At 39.5% G+C, this 19560-nt stretch overlaps 1 protein-coding gene across 1 annotated transcript in view; it reads left to right on the top strand.

The window, feature by feature from the left end:
* DISP1 (dispatched RND transporter family member 1) overlaps nt 1–19560 on the top strand; it is an 85111-nt gene continuing 65551 nt past the window's right edge. The window contains exon 1 of the mRNA XM_021552416.1: nt 1–127. The gene's annotated coding sequence lies outside the window, so the exon portion shown is untranslated. The remainder of the gene's footprint in view (nt 128–19560) is intronic.

Below are 19560 nucleotides of genomic sequence, written 5' to 3'. Positions count from 1 at the left end.
AGAGGGCGTCCGTCCCATGGTAACTGCGCCACGGTGGGGACGCCGCGGCCGCCTTTCGCTTCCTGCCGCCGCCCGGCCCGCGACGACGGGCAGCCGCCGCCTCCCGGGTCCCGCCGCCGGTCGCGAGGTGAGAGGAGCCCGCCGGGGCGGGCGGGCCCCGCGGGGCGGGCTCTCCGCGCCGCCGAGGTACCAGGTCGGGCCGGCGGCGCCGGGGAGGAGGAGGAGGCGGCGGCGGCGGCGGCGGCTCCGCGCTCGTGTAGCGGGGGAGGAACCCCCGGTGCCGGGGCAGCGCCCCGGGGAGCCGCGCCCGCGGGACAGCGGCGGCCCCGCCGCGGGGAGAGCCCTGCTGGGGGCGGCGGTGCCCTTGTGTCGGCTGAGCCGTGCCTTGAAATAGCTTGTAAAACGAATTAATTCTTCACCTTCACTTCTGAATCTTTCATGTTTATTTTACTGGGACCTGGGGCCTTTTCTTTTGCTCTTTATTTAAAGGTGTTCAAGCACCTAACTTTTTTCGTTGGTTACGGGCTGAGATGTGATCAGCCTTTCGTGTGTGCTCCTGCCCTTTGTTCAGACACACGGTGCTTGTTTTATTTGTTAGGAGCGAGGACTCCTTGAGAGCAGGTCTGCAGGCTGTGGTTTCGAAAGGGAGCTCATCTGGCACCCTTTGTCTTGGGAAATAAGGATACGGTGATTCCCGACTTCTGGCCGCACGACCGATGTTGTGATAAGGTTGCTCATTGCTTCCAGCGGCGGTGGGAAACGCTGGAGGTGTGCTGGAGAGACCATTAGGGCAGAGGTCTGTCCAGAGGGGTGTGGAAGCCTCTTCAGTTTATGGATTCAGTGCGAGCAAGCAGTTCCCATGTTCTCTGTGGAGTTGGCACCTGCAGCCAGTGCAGGAGCTCTCGCCGTACCCTGTTTTGGGAATTGGTTCCTGCATCAGGAACAGCTCACCTGCTGGTTCTGCACATCCTCATCCTAGTAGAGACTGAGAGCATACTAGAAGTTCAATGAAAAACTTTTCTGTGAGTAAGGCAATAGGATACTCCATCTCTTTCTCAGCCTCTGGAGAAGATGGAAAAAATAGTTTCTATCAGAATGGTTGATGGTTCACGTTGTATGGGTGTAAGTGAGAACCACCTCTTCAGAGATGAGAGCTGTAGTTACTCAAAGTGTGTCTGTAGCATGTGTGTGATTTAAATGAACAAAAACTCTCTGGTTAGACTTGCAAGTAGCTTATTATAGAATATCTGGCTTGGAAAAACCTGGGAAATAGTAACATACACTTAGATCAAGGCATCTGGGTTGTCAGTGGGTTTATAAAAGTGTTCAGCTTTAAGAGTTTTGACTGGTGGAACTACAGGCAAAACTAGGTGCCAGGAAGCAGATGGGATGAATTGAGACTGGAAGGAATAAAGGATTTCTTAACTGGGTAAAGGAATAAGAGCCTGAAACAAGCAGCCTGCAGGGATGGGTGTGGAAAAGCTCTAGTGTCAAACAGCCAAGGTGGGGCCAGAGACAAGTGTATTAGAAAAACATAAATACTTCAAACATTGGCATGGCACTAAGGCTGCCAAAGTTCAAGAAGTCTTTGGACGATGCTCTCAGGCACACAGTGTGATTCTTGGGGCTGTCCCAAGTAGGTGTTGGACTGAGTGATTCTTGTGGTTCTGTTCCAACACAGGAGATTCTGTGATTCGTAGTCTCTTGTGGCTTGTAATATTTAATATTTAAGATATTTAATCTTGTAATCAAACCTTCACACTACATTAGAATATATGTAACATTTACAGATTTTATTTATTTTAGATAGATTTATGTTTTTTTCTGAATATAAAATAAATTACTTGTGTTTCTTCAGTTTTTTAGTAGCTCCCAGAAACTCTAACTAGTACTGGGGGGCTGCTGTGCTGATTGCTGAATGCTTGTGTAAATTGAAACATGAATATAAGAGGCAGACATCCTGGTGGGGGCTTTTTTTGCTTAAGTAATTATCTTTAAATGTTAAAGTAAGGAAACAAAACAGCCTTCAACACTCATGTTCTGTTTCAGAATACAGCAGTTGAACTTTATAAATGCTGTTGTGTAGGATATTTTGGTAGTCATTAAATAAAAAGAAAAATCAGATTCCACAGGAAGTTTTGTTTTCTCCTTTAGAGTGAAGGGAGTGATATCCTGTAGTAATATCATAGCCTAGTTGGAGGACACAGTTATTTTGAGATTAGAAGCTTAATGTGTAGGTTGGTTACAAGCAGATGAATGTTGAAGTGAGGACTTGACTGTAGAGGGGTGCAAAGTATGGAAGAGTGCCTTAGGATGTGAAACTTTGTGCCATCACTCAGGAGGGGTTTTTTCTCCTTTCGAGAGACACAGTATATATGTAGAGAATAAAACTCAATGATTGGCTTTTTCCAATTTTTTGGCCTGCTTTTGAACTCACTATGGTAAAGTTAAGGTTGTTTGCAGGTTATATGAAGTGATAAATAAGGCCACAGTGATGTGTGTTTGTTTTCAAGGCACCTGGGAGAGGGCAGTGCCAGTGGCTGGGCTTTCCTGTCTGTAGAGCCATACCTTTGCTTCAATGGATTTGCCTTCTCCTGCTCAGGTAGTGCAGGGGAGACGTGGACTGAAGATGAAGCTTTCTTAGCAGAGTCTCAAGATTGCTGAAATTGTGGCTTTTTTCTCTTCAATTTTTTTTTCACTCCTTCTTTCCAAATGCGCTACCATCACACATTCCTGGCTCTGTTGGAGCATGCCATGTGAGGCTATTTTTGACTGCTCAAAGAATTACTGTAGCAGGAACAAAGGACAGTGATGGGGGAGAAGTGGTCCCAAGGGGCCTTGAGAAGAAAGAGATGGAATTCAGATTAGTAGCCTCCAAAAAAAAAATCTTGCTGTAGAAGAGGTGAAAAGTAAGACTTTGAAAGAACAAAGGTAAAAACAACATATGAAAACACTTAGTTCTCAAAATGTTACCCTTTCCCATGAGGAGGCTTTTTGAATGGCTTTCATAGTAATGTTTCTCATATGTTGACCATAGATTTATTTGGGCAGTAAGCTTGACTTTTTCTCTAAGCCTTTAATAGAGATGATTGATTTACTGGCTTTGATAGAGGGATAGAATTACTTTCAAACTTTGAAATACATAATAAGCACCTCAGGTAATTAGCAAGCTTACATCTATCTCTCTTTAAAGTGATCAATGACATTAATTTGGTTTGGTAACCATGGCTATTTTCTCGTTCAACAGCCATATGGTATTTCTGAGTTTAGTGTGATTTCCTGTAGGTGGTTTTTACAGAGTCAGCTGGGCTTTGGTGTGAAGTGCAGCAAAAATTAAATACTATGGGAAGGTGTGAAAATGTTCTTATATTAAAAGAGAAAAAAAGAAAAAGCAGGTTGCTTTAACTTTGGGGTAAGAGTAGATTGTAACCTCTAAATCACACGCTCAGGGAGACTTATGTGAAAGCAGTACAAATTTGTAACTGCTGCTTGTTTGACACTGAAGTTTTTTAATGCAAATCATGATCAACAGATCAGTGTTTTGTTGTAAACAAAATACTTTTTGCCTTTTCTTTAAAACTGAGACCCCTCTTTCTGTATCATACCCTTTTAAGGGGTTTTCTTCTTGAGGTGTGATACATTAATGCTGTTGTTAAATGTGTCATGACATTAATAGAACAGCCACAGGAAATTTCCATCTGAGTTCTGATTTTTTGAGGCCTGCAGTAATGAAAAAAGTGTGAATTTTATCTGTCACATGAGAGGTGGCTGAAGGAGCTGGGGTTGTTTAGTCTGGAGAAAAGGAGGCCCAGAGGGACCTTACTGCTTTTTACAACCAGGAGGTTGTAGACAGGTGGGAGTTGGTCCTTTCTCCCAGGTACCAAGTGATAGGACAAGAAGAAACAGCCTCAGATTGCTCCAGAGGAGGTTTATATTGGATATTAGGAAAAATAATTTCATTAAAAAGATGGTCCAGCATTGCAACAGGCTGCCTAGGGAAGTGATGGAGTCACCATCCCTAGGAGTGTTCAAAAAGCACACCGATGTGGTGCTTAGTAGTGGACTTGGCATAGTAGTGATGGGCATAGTAGTGGACATGGCAGTGTTTGGTTAAGGGTTGAACTCAGTGATCTTAGAGGTCTTTTCCAACCGTAATGATTCTATGATGGAAATGAAGAGCTTCTGAGAAACATTCTGGGCATCCAGGAGCATAGTCCAGCTGAGCTGGTGAAAGCTAGGATAACAGAGAGGAGTCTGGTTGGGAAGATTGAAGCTGTTTCTGAAGCAGTTTTATAAAGGTGAAAAATCCTGGGGTTTTTTTAAGCTGACCTTTATGCTTATAAATAGCAGCTTAAATTTCTCTGTGGGAGATTCTCCAGCATGCAATATTAACAGAAATAAATCTGTCTGGGAGAGTTGTGGGAAGGGGAACCAGTGTCAGGTGGTGATATTGGAAAGAGATCTGGAAGTGGAAGCTTTCAAGTAAAGGGAGTGAGACAAAGAAAGGCAACAAAAGTGTTGGGAAATGGATTGGGGCAAAGCCAGGGATCACAAAGACTGAAGGTTGCTGATGGTGTTGTAGAGTAGCGTAGACCTTGAAAGCATAAGGTTTTCTGGTTAGTAAAGGTGGCATTGAGGAGAGACAGAGAAAGAAACTGTGTGGTATATAGGCAGGAAAGTGGCATTTAAAATTAAGTAGAAATACATCTGAAAGGCACCAGAGAAATAATTAGTGACTGTAAGGTGCATGTTCTTGGGGTGTGTGGAAGGAAATGATAATAGGGGCATGTGGTGCCTATTCCTGAGAAAGGGGAGAACGTCAGTGCTGAGGTGGGGAAGCAGAGGTCTTGTTGGTATGGAGACACCTCAGTTCAACACTTGCAGCCCCGAATGAGAGAAGTTCAAGAGGGACATGTTAGTGTGCCATGCTGGGTGTTCTCCATGATGCACAGCCCAGAGTGCTGCTCACAGTGTGCACAGCTTATAGAAGCTGTGAAAGAAACATTCTTTCTGCCTTCCCTGTTCTTATTCCTCCCCCCATCTTTATCCGCTATGGGAGACATGAAAAACTTGCTTTCTGGTGGGTTGGTACAGTCAACATATGACTGGATAAAACATCAGCTTTCTGCATTCAAGTCTCTGAAGAAAGGTCTTGCTGTGTATCTTTATGTATAGCATTGTTGTTTTTGTAGAAACAGACAAACACAGCATGATAAAAACATTCTTGTGCTGTCTATAGTACAACATATCTCTTGTGCTATGTAACACAAATTAATAAAAATTACTGAATTAAGCCATAACTAATAGCAGATGGAAACTGTGGTTTAGTCTTGTGTAGTCTCTCCTTGTTAATGAACTTCACATGCAGATGAAATGGGTGGGAGATAGGCTTTAATAAGGGAAAATGTTTGCCTTGTCATCTGAAAACACTTATGCTCCTGGGTGAAGCCTGTGTGCTCAGCAGTACTCCTTTCTTGTGCAGAGCCAGAGTGTTTAGAAATTAAACTTGTTATTCCTGGGTTGACAAGAATATCTCCCCCTCCTAGAGCTTTAATTCTTATCTTTCCTCTTTATGTAACCAGGGTTGGTCAGGGGCTGTAAACAGCCTTGTTTTAGACTTCCTGGTTTTCCCTGTGCCATTGCCATCCTTGGATGTGATAAGACGTGCCTGCTGGAGCTGAACCAGGGAGTCAATCTCAAAGGCACTAAGGTTTATTGCCACAGCTAATACAGGGCTTGTGCCTTGCTTTTTAAAAATATCCTGTCTGCTGTTTACTGAGTGTTTGGAGAGAGTCTCGAGGAGAATTGTTTCAGCTTTCAAAATTTAAGTACAGCATCATCTTCCTGTGACTTGTACATGTCAGGTCAATGAATATGCTTGAAAAATATTTTGGACATAAAGTGACTGACTGACTTAAGAAATTGTTTCTTTGCTGCATCTCTCTTTAAGGCTTCTTTTCCAATACCTTATTTATTAGTAATGTACTTTTCCTTTGTTTTAACATAGAGAAGATTAATTTGCTGATGAGCTGCCGTTCGTGAAGTGTTAGCGATGAAGTATTTATAGACAGGATGGAGCATTGGTAGTGAGATTTGAGAAGACACATTTTGTAAACACAAAATCCATTCTACCTGGAATGTGAGTGGAATAGTACAGCTCAGGTTACATTTGTGCTTCGGGGTAGTGTTGGAATTAAAGCTGGGGGTTTTGGAGCTTGTTTGTTGTTTTTTCTTTGTAAAGCCTCATTTGTGGTCTTCCAAGTTTTGCACTTTCCTATTACTTGTTGTAAGACCTAGAGGGTGCTTGATACTTACAGGCTTAGATTGAAAATGCTTTTAGACTTGATGGGAACTTAAAAGACTTTCTTAGGAATTTTCTCCCTGTTGTGTTTACTGAAAGTAGTTGCTGTGCTCAGCAATATAACTGATAGGATCCATTTCTAATGGTAAAAGTATTTAATATTGAAACACCCCTCTTGGGCAGCAGTTCTTGAAGTTGCATCAAAACTGGGTGATGTGGAGATATCTTTGGGTGGGAGGAAGGAAGAGGGGATTTTGAGAACTAGGTAATTAATTAAAGATTGCTGTGGTTATGATGTTTTAGGCTTAGAAAATTAAAGAGTACTATGCCACATACTTTGAATATGCAAGTAAGTTAAAATATTTTCTTTAATACATATGCTGTTTTAAATAATTATATAAAGCTGAAGGGAATTTTTGCCTTTTGGAATAAACTTTACCCTAGTCTTAAACATATGTTCTCACTTATTGTTGATAGCTTCTTTAGTACTATAAAAAACTACAGCAGGTATTGCAAGAATTCAGTAACTTAATCTTAACCCTTTGAAGTTAAGTCCTGTGAAATGTATGTCATGCTGATAGCTTTATAAAAGCATAATGGAATTAAAACCAAAATCCATTATTAAAGCTGGAAGTAAGATCATTAATAAGTTTAGAACTCACTTCTGTGGCAGTGAAGTGTAAGATCCTGAATGGTCCTGGACACTTTCTGGGCCTGAATTTATCATTGGGTATTTTCTGTGACAGTGAAACTTTACAAACTTTGATTACAAACAAGATTTGCTTTAAGGGTTTTGAAAATATCACTGTGTAATAATATTTATACACCAAGACAGATGAAGAAAGTAGTTGTGGTTGACTGTGAGCTGTAACTGGGGTTTTTTGCATTACTGCTTAACTGTTGCATCAGTAAACTGCTTTTCTCTGCTTTTCTTTGCTGTCAAGCAAAGCCAGTTTGATCTGCTGCAAACTGAGTACTTTGGCAACTTGTTCTCTGTTAAAAAATTGTAGAGATGGCATTAGTGGGAAAACAATTACTTCCTTTGTAAGTGGTGCAGTTGAGTTATGACTAAGTATATTGATTTGCCTGGCCAACACAAACTCCAGACAATTTTTTTTTTTCATGGCCATTCCATAATAGGGTCACATGGTGGTTTGTTATTGCCCTGTACATGGTTGAATTTTATAAACCAAACTGCTTTCAGGAGAAATTGAAAAGGGTTCTAATAATTTTTTTGAAATCTATTCTGATCACTGACGTGTGGTGTTGAATGGATTGGGGAAGGCTTGTCCCTCTCAGCTTTTGTAACTTTGTGAAGCTCTTTAACTTCTCTTTTTTATGGCTTTACTAATTGCATACACAATAAAGAAGTTACTGATTTCCAAAAAGATAAGATTTTCTATTTTTTTTTTTTTTACTATCTAGGTTGGAGAAACTGCATATGTTTGCTTGTGCTAGACGTGATTTTGTTTTTTCTTAAATTGGCATCTTATCCTCTAACCCCCAAAGGCAATTTGAATATGCTGTTTAGAGTTCCTTGCTGATTTTAGAACTTAGAATGCTAAATCTGTAGAACCAACAAATTGAAGGCTGCTAAACCTGTAAAACCCACAAACTGAAACCATAATAATGGGATCATGAGACTCTGAGATGAATTCTTTATTTTTAGTGCGCTCTCTTCTCTACTGTACCTCTCATCATTGCCTTCTTTGGTTCAGGGAATGCATTGGTGGTCAGTGCTCTAGTGTAAAAGGTGTATTAGGTTAACATTATTCAGCTGATAATAATGGGTCTGAATGATAGCTCAAAACAGTTGTACTGCTTTATTCCTCAAGACATAACACCAGCCCTTCTGTCAGCCCTGTGAAGAGGATGTTCTGTGGTGTCTTGTTTGTCTTTTCTGGAAATTTGTGTTCATATTTGTGTTACGAATTTTCCCCATTGTATTACAGCTATGAGAAGAATGACTGGAGCAGAGTGAAAAGTTTGAATAAAGCAAATATTTTGGTGGTTCTTAATTAGCTGTGGTTATCTCTTCTGTGAGCTGATTCTGGGTTGCCTTCCATGGTGTGTGGCATGTTATAAACCATGGGCCAAAACAAGCACTCGTGGCTATTCCATGGAGAAGGGCAGGTGCATTGTTCCACTGCTTAAATTCTTCTTTTCTCACAGTTACCTCCTTCCAGTGAATTCAGACATGTACAGACAGATGCCTGAGAGGCTATCTATAATTAACAATATCAAGTAGTTTTAGGTGTGGCTGCTGTGTGCAGCAGCTGTGCTCTGGTGACATGGTCATCCTTTGTCCTTGTAAGGTCCTGGCCAGAGGCTGCACAGAATGAGCTCCAGGCATGGTGGGATGGTGCAGCTCAACCAGGACAGGAGGCAAGAGACCTTAATTAGCACCAAGGAGGTGTTTGGTAGTCAGTGAGATCATTTACATCTGCAACATAGGACTTTTGTTTTCCCCGTTTACCAAACTGGGCTGTTTTTAACTTGAACATGAAATTCTGCTGGGTGTTTATAAATCAGGATGCAGACAACTAATGAAAGACTTGAGTGGTGAAAATATTCTAACAAATCAATTGGTTGCAACATTTTGGAAAAGGTTTGAATGAACTTTCTTCCCAGGAAAATGTTAAAAAATTTTAGACTGTATGTTTAGTACAGATACATCTTTTATTACAGGATAAGCTGTAGTCATACCTGACACCAGAAACAGAAGCATTGGACTTTTTCTTATATAAGGAAGATGATGAAGAACACTTAAAAAAGGGTTAATTTGGAAAGCAGGGGAAACTTAAAGAATGATTTGGTATACCTGATTCCTGGTCACAGAATCATTATCAGTTTCCATGTAGACAGATAAGGCTCTTGAAGTAGGGAGAGAAGCCAGGCCCAGCACATCTATCTAAGTGGGTCATGTGGAAAAGAAGCATGAGAGTTCTTGAGTCCATTTGCAGAAATTCTGCAACAAATGTGAAGTATTGGCTAAGTTTTTCAAGTAATAAGTACAAAAAGTGTTAAATAAATCTAAGTGTGGATTTTCACAAACCGAAATTCACAACCAGTCAAATCGCCTTTTATGGCATGGTATCCAGTCTTTTTTTGGGAGGAACAAATATGTTCTTAGTTTAGTTAGTTATTCTACTGGCTTTTTCTGTATTATAAGCAAGGATGTTTCTCTAAATACCATAAAGTTGGTGAAAAGCCTTAAATAGTTTCATGGATCACTGTCAGACCAGAGGATGTGGAGACTGAATGCTCTCTGCAGGGTTCTGTCACTAATTTTGACTTAAGTGAAACATTAAGGCTGTGCAGTATTAGCAGCAGATGGTATCAAGCTTAGAATTGCTGTGAGTATGTTGGAAAATGTGGATAGGGTTCAGAGAGACTTGAGGACAAAGAAGAAGCAGTCTGGGAGGGAGAAAACCATGCCTTTTGGATGAGGACAAGATTCAAGATCCTCCATTTATCATCCTTGTACAAGAAGACTGTGGAGGAGTAGAATGAGTTTTGTGCAAAGAGTTCTGGGGATGATGCAATTGAGAAGTCAGATACAATTCTGTGAACACAGCTGCTGTAGACAGCTTGGATGTACTGTGTCATGTAAGCAGGATGAGTTTCTACATAGCACATAACAGTTCTTCATGCTAGGCTTAAGCATTTCACCCCAAGAAAAGCTCAATTACAAGACAGTGTAGAGGAAAGTAAAGAATGAAGTCTTCCAAATGTAATTATTTTATTCACAGAAAGACTGAGAAGTGCTTCCCTTACAGAATGGAAGACTGCAGAGGGAAAGAAGAGTTTTCTTCAGGTGAGGTATAAACACGGAGAGGATTTTTCAGTTTAGTCTCTGACAACAGAACCACTGGTAACATGCTTAAACTGCAACAGAGAGAGTAGAAATGGACTCCAAATTTCTTTTAATGGAAATTAAAAGTAGAAAAGAACTGTGACCCACTGAAACAGATTGCTTGTGAAGACTGTGAAATGGTGTTGCCATTTTTAGAGTGCCTCATAAGGCACAGATTAACTATGTCTAGACCATGTTTTTCTCCCTCAGTCCTGAGAGGCAGGATTAGCGGATTTATTGAGCTGCTTTCTAACCATTAGAGTATTAGAAAATCCTAGAAGGGTTTCTAGAAAGCAGGGACATTCAAATTAAAAAGGTATCAAAGTGGTTAATAGCACTGGGCCCATGTTAATCACCTTCTCATTTTCTGATAATGGGTCTTGCTGTAAAATTTGCACATCTGTACTCCCTCATTTCCACTCCCTGCTCTACAAAGAAAGTAACATTGCATTGGAGGAGAGGGGGGAAATACTTTTATAAATCTTCGGGCTCACTTCCATTTCACATCTGTGAGTATCTTCCAGTTGATACACCAAGTGTATACTGATGGCTACAAACTTCCAGAATTATCTTTCTTCCCTAGCTATATGTAAATTTGCTTTGGGGATGAGGGAGAAATTAGACTGTTAAAACCCCATGGTAAGTTTGATATCAGATTCTAAGATTTCTGACTGCTTAGCTCATTCCTCCGAGTCAGAATTAAGATATAAAATAAACCATTCCCTCATTAGCAGATAGCAGCCTTTATCTTGCATGCCTTTTTTTTTCTTAAATCTGGCAATTAAAATGTATGAATAAGAGGCAGTGTACTCTGGTAGCAGGAACTTGGGCCTGGGAGAAAGAACTGTCAGCATCTTAATCTTAGGCATGTTGTTGAATTATGATTTGCTGAAGGGTGTGTTTAATTCCTGGCCCTGTTTTCCACACACAGAATGTAATGCTGCAAGGATTAATTTTTTTCTGTAGCTACAGAATTAAAACTCTCAGACTTGTGTTCCCACATTAAAAATTAGTATGTAAGCCCAAGGTTTTCATTCATGAATTCCTAAGTTGTGTCTAAATTCTTCTGCCAGAGTCCTCAGGTTAAAGAATAATAATTTAAAATGATAATAAAGTTTAAAATATCTAACCTTATGGTACTTTCATTAGTTTTTAAAGTATGGAAAATGCAAATTCTTTTTTCTTCCTTTGCTTTTTTGGTTCCTTGCTGTTGTTGAAAACAGCTCCTTTCTCAAAGACTTCAGGTCTATGGTTTTTTTTTACTTCATTTATGATTTATAAGGATACAGAAAGATTGTAGAATTCAAATTTTACTGGAATTTTCTGTTATTTTCTAAGCAAGGAGGCTGCATTTGTATAACCTGGCTTGTCTTGGAGCATTGATACAGCAATACAGCCAAAGGATTTATTTTTTAATTTAAGTTACTTTAGAGGCTGAGGGCAATGCCGTATGATGTCATTCTGGCTCAACAGACCAGCAGTGTTGAAGAGTGAGAGGGTGTGTGGGGTCTTTAGGGCAATGAAATACCTTTTCCAAGGCTGGTAGCATCAGGCTGAAATCCCTGCGGGCTTCTTCCTGCAGGTGCTTGTTTTAAGTTAGGTCTGCACAGACATTTAAATTTATTATTAATGGTGTCACCCTACAGGGTTTATAGTTTTTTCAGTGAATTCTTTGTAAAAGAGCTGGCATCATTTTTTAAAAGGTTATGTTGAATTCGCGTTTCCTCAGCAAGTTGCCATGGATATGTCAGGTTCTTAATGTTTGTTTACAGAGGAATGAGGTAGAGAAGGTTTATGGTAGCTATTTTCAAATGCATGTTCTGCTTTCAAGTGATGCTGTTCTCACTGGAGCTAACTGGGCAGTGAACGTGAATTCTGCTGTCTGCTTTGAGAATTAAGTTCACTTTGAAAAGAGTTAACACAGAGATGGTCATGTGTATATCCTTACTTTGCATTAGCTTGTCAGTTGTTCAGGTTGCTTTATTTCCTCTTCAGTCAAAAGACCCTGCTGATTTTGTGTGCCCTGTGTTGTGTTGGAGTCCTGTCAGTCAGCACTGAAATAGGGAGGCAATGCACACACCTAGAACTAAGGAGCTGCTGCTGCAAAATGTGCTGCACCTCATGCACCTGCACAAATCAAAGAGGTCCTAGACTTACTCGGATTGGGAAAAGAGCATGAAAAATAATTTTTTTGGGTTAAGAACTGGCATAACAAGGAAATCAAGCCATAAAACCCCTGCATGCATAGATGAAGTGCCCATGAGAGAGCATTTGTATGTTGTATTGCATAATACAACACTTGAAGTATGTTTCTGGTCTGTTCTCTGCCTTCCAAGTCATCTGCTTTGCTCCTTTGTAGCTGCACACTTACTTTTCTCCCCTTCCAAAATAAAGCCCACAAAGATAAATGTGTTTATGTAACCTCTCAAATCTTGATTCAGAAATACAAAGTGCTGACTTTGGAGCCCATGCAAATGACCTGCACAGCACCAGACTCTGCTGTCAAGTAACCACTAGAAAAAGTATGCTATTAAATCAGAAGTCAAACATTAACTTGTTCCTTTCCCAGGTCACACTGGAAGAGGTGTGGGCAGGCGTGTTTGAAAGCTGAGGAAAGCAAACCCTGTGTTTGTCACAGTGAAGGTGTCACTGAGTGCTCCTCATGTTTCTGTAAGCTGTGCAGTACTTAAGGACAAGACAACTGCTGCAGGACACTTGGTTCAGTTTTGGGTCCAATAGCCAAAAGAGTAGCAACAAGTCAAGAGGCAACATAGTGGAAAAGAATTAAAAGGTGAATATCCTGTTGTGGAAAGTGAAGGATGAGAGAGAAACACCTGTTAAAAGCAGCTGCTAAAAATGGATGACCAACTCAGTGGAGTAAAAGAATTAGCAGCAGCTTTCTTGGTAAAATTGATCCCTGTGTACATTCTGGGATGAACTTTATTGTGAAACTCCACAGTCACAATGGCTCTGTTCCCTTCCACTTCATAATCAAAGGTGGTTTCTGGAGTGAGGAGCATGCCTGGGCATGGTCAGTCTGTGCCAGTCAGTTCCCATATAAGCTCTACTGTCAACCTTTTAAAGTTACCACACATGTAAAGTTTATTAAAAGTATTTTGAGAAAAGTGTGGTAGTTTTTATGCCTTGTGTGTTCCAAAACCTTGAAATGTCTCTACAAAGAAGTGTCTTGTGTGTTTTAAAAAGTGTAAATGAAATGCCCTCAGTGTGCTAATTTTAGTGGAGTAGGTCTGAGTTTCCAGGTGAAGGTGACAAGATGTTCTCTGGGTTTAGTATCCATAGCAATAGCCAGAGGTGCCTTTTGAAGTGACAGGTACAGAGATAGCTGTGTTTGAAACTGTTTGTGTCTCACAGAAGAGCTCTTTCATTGCTTTTATAGATGTAGTGCAAAGTATCTTGAGTGGTTCATGTAAGCTGAATACCAGCCCCATTAAACATCTGCGTTTTCCATTCAGAATGAGTAATGTGGAGTCTGTATTTCTGCACCTCTTTGGAGATAAAGTTTCATTGGGTCCTTCCCTGTGGCCAAACATCCAGTCAGGAGTGTGTGCTGGGGAGGGAGCCCTTGCAGAGCAGTGTGACAAACTGTAGTGTAGTTTTTTTCACAAAAGTTCAGCTTCTTTGGGAAGAAAGCAGGCATTGATCTGAAGACATGCCCAGGACTAAATGAAGTTGTGAGAATCTTTACTGGAATTGCCAAGAAGGGATTTCTAGCTTCATGTTGTGAGGCCTGATGTGGTAGTTGCTCCACATGCTGCTCTAATATAGCCCATATCCCACAAATGTACAAACTCAGCAGGATGCTAAAACATGACAGTGCTTGGGGATGGATGCCTTTTGCAGTCCATGCTTATTTCATTTCATTAGATGTTGTCTTAACAATACCAATTGTGTCTCTTCTGCTGATAATCACCAGTGACCAAATGCTCTTGGGTTAGAATGCTTTTATGGCAGTTCAAGCCTAATTTCCAAGTAGATTTCTAGGTTAAAACCACTATGTTTTTGTTTTGTGCCTTGGGTTATTTTTTCAATCATCCCATATGTTGATTTTGCATACCTGGAGATTGTGCTGTACACAGAGAAGCCACTTGGCCCTAGTGATAGGGAAGAAAACCCAAAGTGCTGTGTGCATCTGTTTGATTATCTCATTTTTCATCAATCCTCTTGGCCTGGCCAAACAGCCAGCGTCCAAAGCTGACACTACCAACTATCAAAATCCTAATATTCTCAGAGTAATCTCTGTTAAATGCTTTTGGGTTAACCCTTAATACACTGTGAGAAAATGCCCCAGATGCAGAATATTGGGATAAGAAAAAAGATACTTAGAATTTTGTTCTCTTATTCCAAAAGGGGTGACTGCTCCCATGAGTGTGTCAGTGTGAAGGAAACCGAGCAGACACCTTATTCTTAAGCTCTCCTTGCTTCCATATTGCTCTTCTGGAACAGGTCAGGTGATATGGATTATGTTTTGAACTGATTTAGGTGAGGATTTAAAGTGAGAATGCTTGATATGTGACAAGTGTCAAGTTCTGTTTTACTGAAAAATATTTAGTATTTATCTTTTTTCCTCAAGGTCTTTTTTCCTCAAGGAAAGATCCCCTGTCGCATGCAAGAACTGAAGCTTGTTCTATGAGCCATAAAAATCAGTCTTAATATTCTGAATTAACGAGACTTAATTCTTCAGTCTTGATGTTTCTCTGTAATCTGCTTTTGGCATAATTATTTTCCTTTGAGGGAGAAATTACCATGTATTATTGGTTAAAGAGTCTTATTTGAGAAGTTTGTCCCAAACCATAGGTTAGGTTTTGAAACTTAAAAGTTCCCTCTGTATGCAGATGGGATGTGGGAGTCTCATGAGAGTTTGTGATTTGCACTTCTATGCTGCTTTGTGCAAACAGTACTCCATAGCAGGAACTTGCCTCCAACTGTGCTCTTGCAGGAATTTGTTTTTCTTGATCTCAGGGGGTATTGCTTGTTTGATCCACATGCTCTTTATTAATCTTCTGTGCTGAATGCCTGAGAGAAATTGTGATAGGCAGGTATGGTCTGTTTAATAAATGAAGGCGTTGTTGTATCTGTTTGAAACATTGCAAGAGGACCTCTTTGCTGGCTGGGTCTGTGACTGTTCTGTAAGGCTGCCAGGGTCTGAGAAAATTCATACTGAGAAATGGTATTTTTGAAGGTTCTTGAAGGGTGTGGTTGAATTCATATTTCTGTTATGCACATAAGAAAAATAACTATCTAAACAGTATGCCATGATTCTTTCTCAAAGTAGTAAAGAGCAGGTATGTGGATTTACAAAATAAAGGAATAAGAAATTATTCTCAGCTGTTTTTGCATTCTCATTTAAATAGCTGGACTATTTAATCTTGTTTCCTGTTGCTGTTAGTGATAATTTAGCTGAAACTTTGAGAAAGGATTCTTTGCTTGTGGTGCTCTTGCTGTGATGTCCATCATCTATAAAGTTGTGACCAGGTCAGAGACCTGGAAGGCCTTGGAAGACTTTTATGTCGCATTGGGTTTTTCTTTTTGTAAAACATAAGTGTATTAATTTTAAGTATCCAATTATTTTCCTGTATTATTCCTTTCTCCTTCTTTTAGAATTACTAGAAAAGCAATTATCATCTACTTAGTACCAGAATTCTGTATTCTAATTTCTGGGAAAAAAATCTCCTAGAGAAATCAAGTGAATTACTGTAAGCATGTGAGTTTTCTGAAACTCTGAATAAGGCATATAAAAATTCACCCTTTTCAATATCTTGCTGTGTTAGAAAGAAAGATTTTTACACAGGGAGAGTTCTGCATATTTTTGAAAGCATGGCAAGAATGCCAGTGTTCATAAGTAAAATGTACTTTCAAATATAGTGGCAATGCACTTAAAGTAGATGTTACCAAGTTTTCTTACTTGCTCATCAGTTATCTATAACCTTTACTTTCTTGCTATACACTTTTTACACATTTTGCAGGATAAAAACCTGATGATTTGAGATTCATTCTTTTAAATTTTCAATTGACATTTGTGCACTTGGTGTCACTGCTTGAGCAGGCTTTTTTCTCTGTTTTCTGTTTCTGGCTAAATAGGATGGATGTGTATGTTAGGGATGTGTACTAGAAGGCTCTGCTAGGGATTCCTTAGGTCTTAGGTAATTTAGGGATTCCTTAGGTCTGTAAAACTCTGGAAGTGCAAGGGCAGCCTGCTCACCCTCCTGGCCTAGAAGCAGCTGTTGCACAGAGGCACTGGCATTCCTGCAGACAGAAACTCTAACTTTTGAGTTATAATGGTGGTGAAGGGAGTCTGTAAAGTGCAAATTCACATTACTGGAGTATTGTATGTGTTATAATGACTCATATTTAGCAAAAAACCGTGGCTTGCCTCAATCCTGCATAGCTGCTGTTAAACTTTTATTTGTTTTCCCTGATATTTTAGACTTTTTAGCAGCTGTCATTAATCGTGCTCTTAAACAGTGTGAGAGCTAGTTGGAAACAGGTGGTGCATGCTCCAAATATCTTGAGATACAAATGATGGTCAACAGTGTTGTTACTGAAATGTAGATATTTGTGCCAGCTTGTGTTGGTTTTGCTTCAGCAGACCTTCCATATTCTGTGCTTCGGAGAAGTACGTACAAAGCATTCAAAAATTAATTTAGGCATAAAATATTGCTGAAACATCAATTTATTTTGCATTGCTAAGGCTGTACAAAACCAGCAAAAAATTTGCTGCCTTTATTGTAGAAGGTATGGATTAAAGCAGCAGCAGAATATCACGACTCTCAGCAGAAAGACAGCTTTGTATGGAGCATTTCATTTAGGACACTGCAGTTCCCACCTCGAATATTCCCATATCCAGTGAATGTGGCATGTGTCTAGCTGGGAGATACACTTGCATAGCACAGTGATATCTTTCACAAGCAGGCACTTTAGGAAGGCTCAAACTTCAGGCAGGATCTGGTATTTTGTACCTTATTCCATTTGCAATGGCCTATCCTGTAGCACAACATTAGTTTTGGGTCTTAAATCTGTTTGCAAATTGAACCTTGTAAAGTTTCAGCTAAAAGTCCATAGTTTTGAGCATGCTGTAATTGAGGACTTTAGAGAAGAAGAAAATTGAGGGGATTAATTGGGCCTCCTTAATTGAATCTGTGGTTGAAAGACTCTTATTAAACCCTTTAAAAATATTATCCGTATCTCTGTACAATGTTGTTTTGCTAATCTGTTCAGTCAAGTAAATGAGGGTTGATTCAGAGCTTTCTTTTAAGCAAAATCCCTAGACTATTAAGCTGGCTAAAATAAATGTAGACATTTGGTTTTCATTACTGTTGTAACTGAAACAAAAACATTTTAATGACTGATCCCAGTGTGTTTTGAAGTTTGTGCAACTTTGCTAGGAAGGTATTTAAACTGTAGTATCAGTTGCAAGTTGGCCATAAGCCAGGGTTTCAAAGCTGTTTCAAAGTAAGATGTTGGGTTTCCAGAGTGTTACAAAACAGGAAAACTTTGAGGGGAGAAGGACTGGAAGGTAGTGAAAATACAATTTGCACTGGTGAAATGATATTATCTGCTAAAAGGAGACAGTGACAATGTTCATGTTGTACTGCAGTTTGTTGCTTTGTTAAAGAGGTGTTTCAATTATTTAGAAAGAAACATGATTTTGAGCTTTAATACTTACATTAACAAAGAATTAACTTTGCCCAAGAAATAGTGTGCATTTTTAGGGGGGCTTCTGGTACTTTAACTTGCACAAAATGAGATCCTGCTTCTGAGGGGAAGAACTTAAAATATTGCTTACAAGATCTAATTTAAAATGTACTTTTTGGAAAATATTTAGGTTGTTCTTGAAAGATGACAGCAGTGAAAGAGGACAAACATTAGCATGTAGTCTTGGTCTTGGACAAATAAAATAATCTATAGTTTTGTATTTGTGGGAGAAGCTGAAGATTGTTAAAGTGCTGTAAGATGAAGATTGCTTATTCTGTATCATGCTGTAGTCACAATAATGTCTCAGGGCAAACCTGCAGAAATTGTTGATATGTTCTGGGTGATCAGGGGGTCAGTCAGGGAGGCAAGGACTGGATATCAAGAGCTGCATCATGGCCAGACTGCATTCTTGTGGTTGCTGTTTGGCTTGGGTACCACAAGTACTGTTTACCAGAATAGTCTTAAGTTTTGGTGTTTCGTTTTAATTTTTTGTGTCCTTATGGTTGATTTGGGTCTAAGTGGCAATTAGAAAAAGACTTCGCTGACTTCACTTAGAATATTAGAAATGGGAGCTATGTGAGCTAGGGAAAACCAGCACTTCTAGCAAAAAACTCTGGAACTTTTCAGATGGAATTACAGAACAGTTCATCTAAACATGTTTGAATTTTGATGGGTTCTTTTGTATAGTTATAATCTTAGTGATTTGTCAGTAGTCGACAAAACCCCTTCTGTCTTAAGCAAGAAGCAGAAATCTGAGAGTTTCATCCCAGTTTTCCAGTTGGTATGTTTAACCTCTATATATTCACCTTCTAGGCATAGTGTTCTTGTGTAGAAATTTTGCATATCATGAAGGTTTTATTTGAATGCCTGAATTAAAGATTTTTACAAATGTCAAATAATGAAAAGTTGCTGCCCTTCTGGGATGGGTCGGAAAGGCAGTTTGCCTTTCCTCGTCTCCCATATTCTGTCTCCAGGATATTTCTTTTGTGGTTTCACTGTTGGGATGTTCTAGCTGAATTGTCCCATCTCCTAAAGCTTGTGGAGAACATTGGGTACTTGCACCTTCATGTTCTGCAAATGGAAATAAAGGAACAGATGCAGATGAATGTTTACTTTAGTTCCTTTAGCTATAGGTTAGAAATATATACACATTAAAGTTGGTTTTGCTAGGCCATGTCATCTGACCACAAGATCATAACAGAGATAAAAAATTTTGCTGAAGATACCTTGCCTCAGGTGAAGATTTTGGTAGTACTAGTTTTGTGTTGTTCTACACCTGAGAAGGAACAATTTGTCATAATTCTGTTTAAGAAAGATAACTTCTTTTTGTGATTATAAAACGCTAGAATCTCATCTATAATTACACTGTTCTTTGAAACCACTTCAGTCAGTTTTTCAGTTTTCCTTTTTTTTAATACCTTCCCCCATTCTAATAGTCATTAGAGGTTCTAAAAAAATACTACTTTCAAGTCTAATTTTAGAACTATTTTCTTGAGAATATTTAATTGAGATTTATTACTATTTGGTAGCACCATAGTCTTGGTGTACTGAAAGGAAATACTCACTTGATGCTAGTACTAACATGAAGAGGAACATCTGATCTAGCCTAAGGCATGAAAAACCTTATTAGAAAGGGAAGAGCTGTTCAGTACCATTTCACTGTACAATTTATTCACTACTTTTTTTTTTT

The sequence above is a fragment of the Lonchura striata genome, chromosome 3 (genome assembly GCF_046129695.1).
Source record: "Lonchura striata isolate bLonStr1 chromosome 3, bLonStr1.mat, whole genome shotgun sequence".
Classification (NCBI taxonomy): Eukaryota; Metazoa; Chordata; class Aves; order Passeriformes; family Estrildidae; genus Lonchura; species Lonchura striata.
The sequence above is the reverse complement of the archived record's forward strand: the minus strand, read 5'-3'. Positions and strand labels throughout refer to the sequence as shown.